This window comes from Micropterus dolomieu, linkage group LG02 (assembly GCF_021292245.1).
Source record: "Micropterus dolomieu isolate WLL.071019.BEF.003 ecotype Adirondacks linkage group LG02, ASM2129224v1, whole genome shotgun sequence".
NCBI classification, from domain to species: Eukaryota; Metazoa; Chordata; class Actinopteri; order Centrarchiformes; family Centrarchidae; genus Micropterus; species Micropterus dolomieu.
The window spans coordinates 4,780,580-4,788,079 of NC_060151.1; positions in this window are offsets into that span (position 1 = coordinate 4,780,580).

Here is a 7,500-nt window from a genome sequence, read left to right on the forward strand (position 1 = left end):
AGGCTCTGGAACAGCCTGCCCGAGGAAATCAGGTCGGCTGAGTCAGTGAACTCTTTTAAGTCCCTTCTTAAAACATACTTTTATAGGAGAGCCTTTCCCGATCTTATTTGACTTTAAAATAAAAGGGATAAAATATTCTATTTTACTTACATTATATATATCTTAAACGTGTATTTTAGTCTTTTCAATGTTTTCTTGCTTTTATCTTGTATTGTTTCTGTAGTATTGTTTTTTGGGTATTATTGTCTTTACACTTTAGCACTTTGTAACTTGTTTTTGAAAAGTGCTCTACAAATAAAAATTATTATTATTACTCTTTCTTTGGGATTTGCAGCTCTGTATGATATTATGAAATTATTATCAATTTTATTATAATCCACGGAAAGCGTTTATAGAAAAATTACATTTGCTAGAATAAAAGACAATATACTGGACTGATAGTCCTGATTCGTTGTGCTGCTCGAATTTTTATAGTCTCTCTCTCTCTCTCTCTGGCAGTGAAGATGCAGCAGACCCCGGTGACAAGCCCTTGTATCCTGGTACACCTCTTTCAAAAGGAGAAAGTGTACTGATGCTGATGTCTTATCTGTTGCGGCATAATTTAACCATTGTAATGGAAATTTCAAGAAAACACTGCCATGTAACTAATCTCACTAGGGGCCTCCAGCCTCTTTGGGTATGGGGTCAATGGAAGGTAAATATGTGTGATGCTTTAACATATGTCCAGAGGGGTCAGGACTTTAAGGGTTTCACCACATGTACCTTGGACATGGGTGTCTTTCTATAGATGAGTGTCCCCTAGAGAACACTGAAAGACACCATGTTCCTCTGATATAGCACTCCGACCCTGAAACGAAGATAAAACCTGCATGAGCTGTTACACTGCAGCTCACTCGGATGATACTCTCTGATGTGTATGTGTCCCCGTGAGTTCCTTCTGCAGAAGACTTGAATAAAATTCACAGAAAGACGAGTGTTTGCCTGAGCTGTTTATTTAAACACGCTTCTTCCCACCACACCATCAAAGCACTTACTCACTTACCACTTACTTACTTACTTACTTACTTACTTACTTACTTACTTTCCAGATCTGAACCCATCTTCACATTAAATTTTCTACAAAGTATTTGGAAGTTCATCTAAATTTGAAGTTCACTTTTATTGTGAGAGCTGTTTAAAATACCTTGGCTTTAACACAGACTGTCCCTCTCAATGTGACTCTTGCAACACAGTGTTTAATGCTAGTGCAAACCTAAAGAAAGGCTTCTATTTTCTTGTGTTGCTCCTGTATGCACAGATTAAGCAACTTCTGCAAGAACATGACGTCAGTCTTAATGAAAAAACCAGAACCTTTGGGGTTCTCTCTGACATAGTCTGGTGAAGAATATCAAAATTTATATGACAGTGGCTTTCTTGGAAAAGATGACTTGACGCTAATTTGGAATTGTGATGTCGCACCAGTGTTTAAATGTTTTAAATGCAGCATTTAGCCAGTTTAGTGTCAGGTAATTGAACTGGAACCAGAAGTGAGGAAAGAGCACATTTTGAAGTCAGCATAATGTACGGGACTAAAAGAGTCATGAGACGAGTCATATCCTATGTTGTAGCCAATGATTTATGTAGGCCTATTATATAAAGAGACTTGCTACTTGATGTTTTGTGAGGATTTTGTAAAAGACCATATATGAATTGGTAATGGCTAATGGCTCTTTTCACATCATAAAAGAATTGTCATTAAAATCAGCCAAATATTTAATCTGTTTCTGTGTGGGTTAATAACACTGTACATAAAAGATCAGGTTCAGGTGCACTATTTACTCTAAGCTGTTCCACCCCAAAGCTGACCTGTTACCATAAACTTAAGTTTGTAAGATGGTATGTAAAACATGCTGGAGTATTACCTCAAAGAAGCCAATGTGTGTGACACGTATTTAATAAGCTACTCTTCCACAAGAATAAGCACAACTACAAGCCAAGTATACTTAAACTTTCTGTATAAGGAAAGTATACTTTTCTTTAGTATATCTTGATCAAAAGATTAAGTACAAGTATATGCCAAATATACTTAGACTTTTCTGTATACTTGTCAGTATAAGTATACTTAAATATAATTTTGTTAAGTATATACATGTGCATCTCAGAAAATTAGAATATCGGGAAAAAGTTCATTTATTTCAGTAATTCAACTTAAAAGGTGAAACTAATACATTATATAGACTTTTACATGCAAAGTGAGATATTCAAGCCTTTATTTGATATAATTTCGATGATTATTGCATACAGCTTAACAAAACCCTAAATTCAAAATCTCAGAAAATTAGAATATTGTGAAAAGGTTCAGTATTGTAGGCTCAAAGTGTCCCACTCTAATCAGCTAATTAATCCAAAACACCTGCAAAGGGTTCCTGAGGCTTTAATTTGTCTCTCAGTCTGGTTCAGTGGAATTCACAAGACTGCTGAGCTGACAGAAAACCATCACTGACACCCTCCACAAGGAGGGAAAGCCTCAAAAGGTAACTGCAAAAGAAGTTGGATGTTCTCAAAGTGCTGTATTAAGGCACATTAATAGAAAGTTAAGTGGAAGAAAAAGGTGCACAAGCAGCAGGGATGACCGTAGCCTGGAGAGGATAGTCAGGAAAAGGCCGTTCAAATGTGTGGGGAGCTTCACAAGGAGTGGACTGAGGCATCAAGAGCCACCACACACAGACGGGTCCTGGACATGGGCTTCAAATGTCGGATTCCTCTTGTCAAGCCGCTCCTGAACATCAAACAACGTCAGAAGCGTCTTACCTGGGCTAAAGAAAACAAGAACTGGTCTGTTTCTCAGTGGTCCAAAGTCCTCTTTTCTGATGAGAGCAAATTTTGCATCTCGTTTGGAAACCAAGGTCCCAGAGTCTGGAGGAAGAACGGAGAGGCACACAATCCAAGATGCTTGAAGTCCAGTGTGAAGTTTCCACAGTCTGTGTTGGTTTGGGGAGCCATGTGATCTGCTGGTGTTGGTCCACTGTGCTTTATTAAGTCCAGAGTCAGCGCAGCCGTCTACCAGGACATTTTAGAGTTTACACTTTATGCTTCCTTCAGCAGACGAGCTTTATGGAGATGCTGACTTCATTTTCCAGCAGGACTTGGCACCTGCCCACACTGCCAAAAGTACCAAAACCTCGTTCAATGACCATGGGATTACTGTGCTTAATTGGCCAGCAAACTGGCCTGACCTGAACCCCAGAGAGAATCTATGGGGCATCGCCAAGAGAAAGATGAAAGACATGAGAGCGAACAATGCCGAAGAGCTGAAGGCTGCTACTGAAGCATCCTGGTCTTCCATAACACCTCAGCAGGGCCACAGGCTGATGGACTCCATGCCACTCCGCACTGATGCAGGAATTCATGCATAAGGGGCCCAAACCAAGTACTGAGTACATATGCATGATTTTTTTTCAGAGGGCTGACATTTCTGTATTTAAAATCCGTTTTTTTTTTTTTTTTTTTTTGATTTCGTGTAATTTTCTGAGATCTTGAATTTGGGGTTTTCATAAGCTGTACGCAATAATCATCAAAATTATATCAAATAAAGGCTTGAAATATCTCACTTTGCATGTAATGAGTCTATATAATATATTAGTTTCACCTTTTAAGTTGAATTACTGAAATAAATGAACTTTTTCACGATATCCTAATTTTCTGAGATGCACCTGTATCTGATCAGTATATTAAAAGTAGACTGAAAGCACACTGTTATTTTAGTTTAAAACAAGAATTCTAATTGCACACTTAAATAAACTTCTTTTTCGAAAGGTTAAACAGACTTAAATGAACACTAGGAAAGTGTGTTCATGAACTACGCTGTGCATCGCATGATTGACAGGATGGCTGCACTTCTCCACCATCAGCCACCATCGTGCGCACAGTTTTGACCCGAACAGGTTGAGACCGCGACCCGCGAACCTGAACTCCGTTGTAGGCCTATTGTAGCCTTCTGTATTACTCGGTATTGACTGCAGCTTTTTGTTGCATCATCCAACTAGTAGAGCGATGCAAATGATAATATGCTTGCTACTGTGTGCCGGCGACAAGCAGTGCGTAAAATAATAACACATTAATATTTCCATTAGGGCGGGATTGCGGTCTCTCCTTGTGTAATAGTCTTTGAAGGCATTTTTCAGGCGATTGAAACGTAACTGACTGACTAGTGTGAGTCGGGCTACACAGACATCTGGGCCAAGTAGTGGACTGCTGCCTGTGTATTTGTGCGTTGGCGTGTGCCTGAGAGAGGGAAATGTTGACTGACTCACTTAATAAGCAATACCCCCCCCGCTGGTAATGTTAATATATTAGAGACCCCCACGAAGCTCAGATTATAACTCCAACCCTGAGCCGGTTACATTTAGACATGATTTAAACATGTGATAGACAAAAGATAATTCCAGGAAATTGGTCAGGAATGTCCAGGCGTGTAGCCAGTACAAAAAGCACGACTATATAAAGACTTGATTTATCACTGTGTTTAGACAACTGTAGGGAAAATTAATTTGAGCCAAAAGAGTGACGCTGGTAAACCTGAGCCGTGTGCTTTGACTTGGGTATAAAACGTAAAGGAAGGAGAGAAAGCAGGGTCTTCTCTTGAGCTGTCAGAGAGAGGTCCTCCCGGTACGCCATGAACTAAGGTAAGATAGGAAATAGGTTAAATTATAATCCACCCTGACCCAGAAGCAATATCTTAAAGGAAATATTAAACTATTGTAAAACTTTTATTCAGTCTCGATGGTAATTTTCTGATTTTATATTTCCATGAGGGAAAGTCCTCCACATCCACACGGACAGAGCCAAACACTGGCCAGGTAAGCGCATCTTTGCGTTTATTTTTTGCCTTTGTTAGGTGGTGGAGCGACCGCACCTTTCCTTTTCTGACCTAGTGTTACTTTAAAAGCATCTGTGTAGGAAAAGATAAGAATTCTTATGAACAAACAAAATCAGAGGACTGGTGGGCCGAGGTGTGTAAAAGTATGAGCGTGTGTGTGTGTGAGTGCATGAATGCTCCCCAGAGGAGGTAGACAGCACTGCCTCATGCATGTGTGTGTGTGCGTAAAGGTTTGAAAGTGCATAGATGCTCCCTAAGACGAGGTTTAGAGTTAATGTGTGTTTGTTGAGAAATTAGTTTAGGAGTGCAGCCTATAGCATTATTAGTGCTCTGCTAAGGAGAGAGTTTTGTTTAGGGGTGGTGATGGATAATCACCCCTAAGATGCTTGCCTTTGATGTGGGAGACCAGGGTTCAGGGGGGGGGGTGGTGTATTTGAATCAACAAGCGTAACATTGCCAACAGAATGCATAAATTAAAATGACTGGGGGGTTGTTTTTCAATAAATAAAAATAACTAAAGGTGATGAGAAAGTTTAGTGATTCAGCTCGAGTACATTGTAAAATAACCCATCATTTACTTTTAAGTCTGTACAGAAATATAGCTCAATGTCTTTGCTGTTTTTTTTGTGTAAAATGCATATAGCTGATATGATGTTATTCTGTTACTGTGCACAAAGCTGTCCTGCTGAGGGTGTGGCTGTAGCTTTGCTAAGAGAAGATTTCTATAAAGAAAAGAGTCTAGCTTAAAAATTTATGTTTGATAAAAGATAAAGGGTTTCCTGTATTAGAAAAGTGTTTTTTGTGTAACTGGTTTAACTGTTATCTTGTGATTTTTTTTTTGGTGTTTGTCCTCTTTAAATGGTGAAGTGTGGTTTTGGGATGTGTGCTCAGTGTGTGTGGGTAGTCTACCTTAGGAACGGATAGTTTAAAGTTGTTAACCTAGAAGAGATCTGCAGGCTAGCAGGAATAACATTTTGATTTGTGCTTGATTAAACTGTTAAAAGGTTACAGAAAAGGGTTTAGTTTGGCTCAAGACTGTGGTATGCCTGTCTTTAGGGGTTTCAGGGTTTGATCTCTGCCCACTGAAATAAACATTTGGGACCATTGTTTGCATAGATGCTTGTAGAGTAGCCTACAGGAGAGAATGTGTTAAATTTGAGGGTAAATAGTTTTAAAATTATGTAAATTAATTTGTTTTCAATGTTTGCTTAGTAATAGTTTTCTGTAGGGTTAAAACAGAGAAACAGATAAATCAGGACCTGGAGAGGAAACGGTTAAATACTAGAGGGCGAGGACCATAGACTGTAGGCAAGGGCGAGCCTCGTGAGCGTGCAGCCGCTAGGGAGGGCAGTCGACGCACAGTATTGTTTCTGGTGTAGGCGCAATTAAAAGAGGGAGAAAGGAAAAGGAGAGTTTTGTAGCCCAACACTTACGGCTGTGGAGATTTGTGCATTCAAATGTAGCTTTAAACAACTTGACACAAACCCTGAATAGATGGGAATTGTTTGCTTGCTTTTAGGCTATACGGGTGGTTTAAATAGCTCACACACTAAACCTCAGGGCTGAAGTGTAGCTTGAGATTTTCATGTTGAAAATACTGCATGATTGTATTTTGATTGTTAAGGATACCTAAGTTGGTTTGAAAGTAGTATTTGGATTTAAAACGGAGGTCTGTGGTACATTCAATTTTTTTTAGGACATAGTTTGCGTAATAAATTAAAAAAGTTGCAGCTCATTATTCCTCCTGCTCCCATTCAAAATAATTAAAAAGACCTAAAAAAGGAGGTATTGCTATTTGTTTAGTCGTTCATTTTGAGCAGAAAGGATTCCATCACAACAGTAAAGAGCAAACTAAGTAAGGTTATAGTGTGGTTGTTTTCTTTCACCATCCATCCATCCATCTTCATCCGCTTATCCGGGATCGGGTCACGGGGCAGCAGCTCCAGCAGGGGACCCCAAACTTCTCTTTCCCGAGCCACATTAACCAACTCTGACTGGGGGATCCCGAGGTGTTCCCAGGCCAGTGTGGAGATATAATCTCTCCACCTAGTGGATGATATCATCTGCATATGCAGACAGTTTGAAAAGAAGAAAACAGACACCAGAGAGAGCAGACCTTAGTCTGTGAAGCAGAGGTTCAATGGCCAGAGAATATAACATGCCAGACAGAGAGCAGCCCTGCCTCACCCCCCTCTGTACACTAAAGGGAGCGCTCAGGCCTCCATTCATCTTCAGAACACTCGCAATGTCACAGTACAAAACCTGGATCTTGGCTATGAAACGTGGGTTGAAACCAAAGGCAGTCAGAGTCCGCCACAGATACTGGAGTTCAACCCGATCAAAAGCCTTTTCCTGGTCTATTGAAATCAGACCAGTATCTACAGCCAATGAACTAGAGACTTCCAAAACGTCTCGAATCAGAGTGATATTGTCACTGATAAACCTGCTGGGTACACAGTAGGTCTGGTCAACGTGAATGACAGACCCCATCACCTGTCTGAGTCTGGAAGCCAGGACTTTAGACAGGATTTTGTAGTCCGAGCAGAGTAGCGACACAGGCCTCCAGTTTTTCAGCTCCTGCAAATCACGTTTGTAAGCGTTGGAGATGGTAACTTTCCTGGCAGGGTTAACCAGAGGGAGAA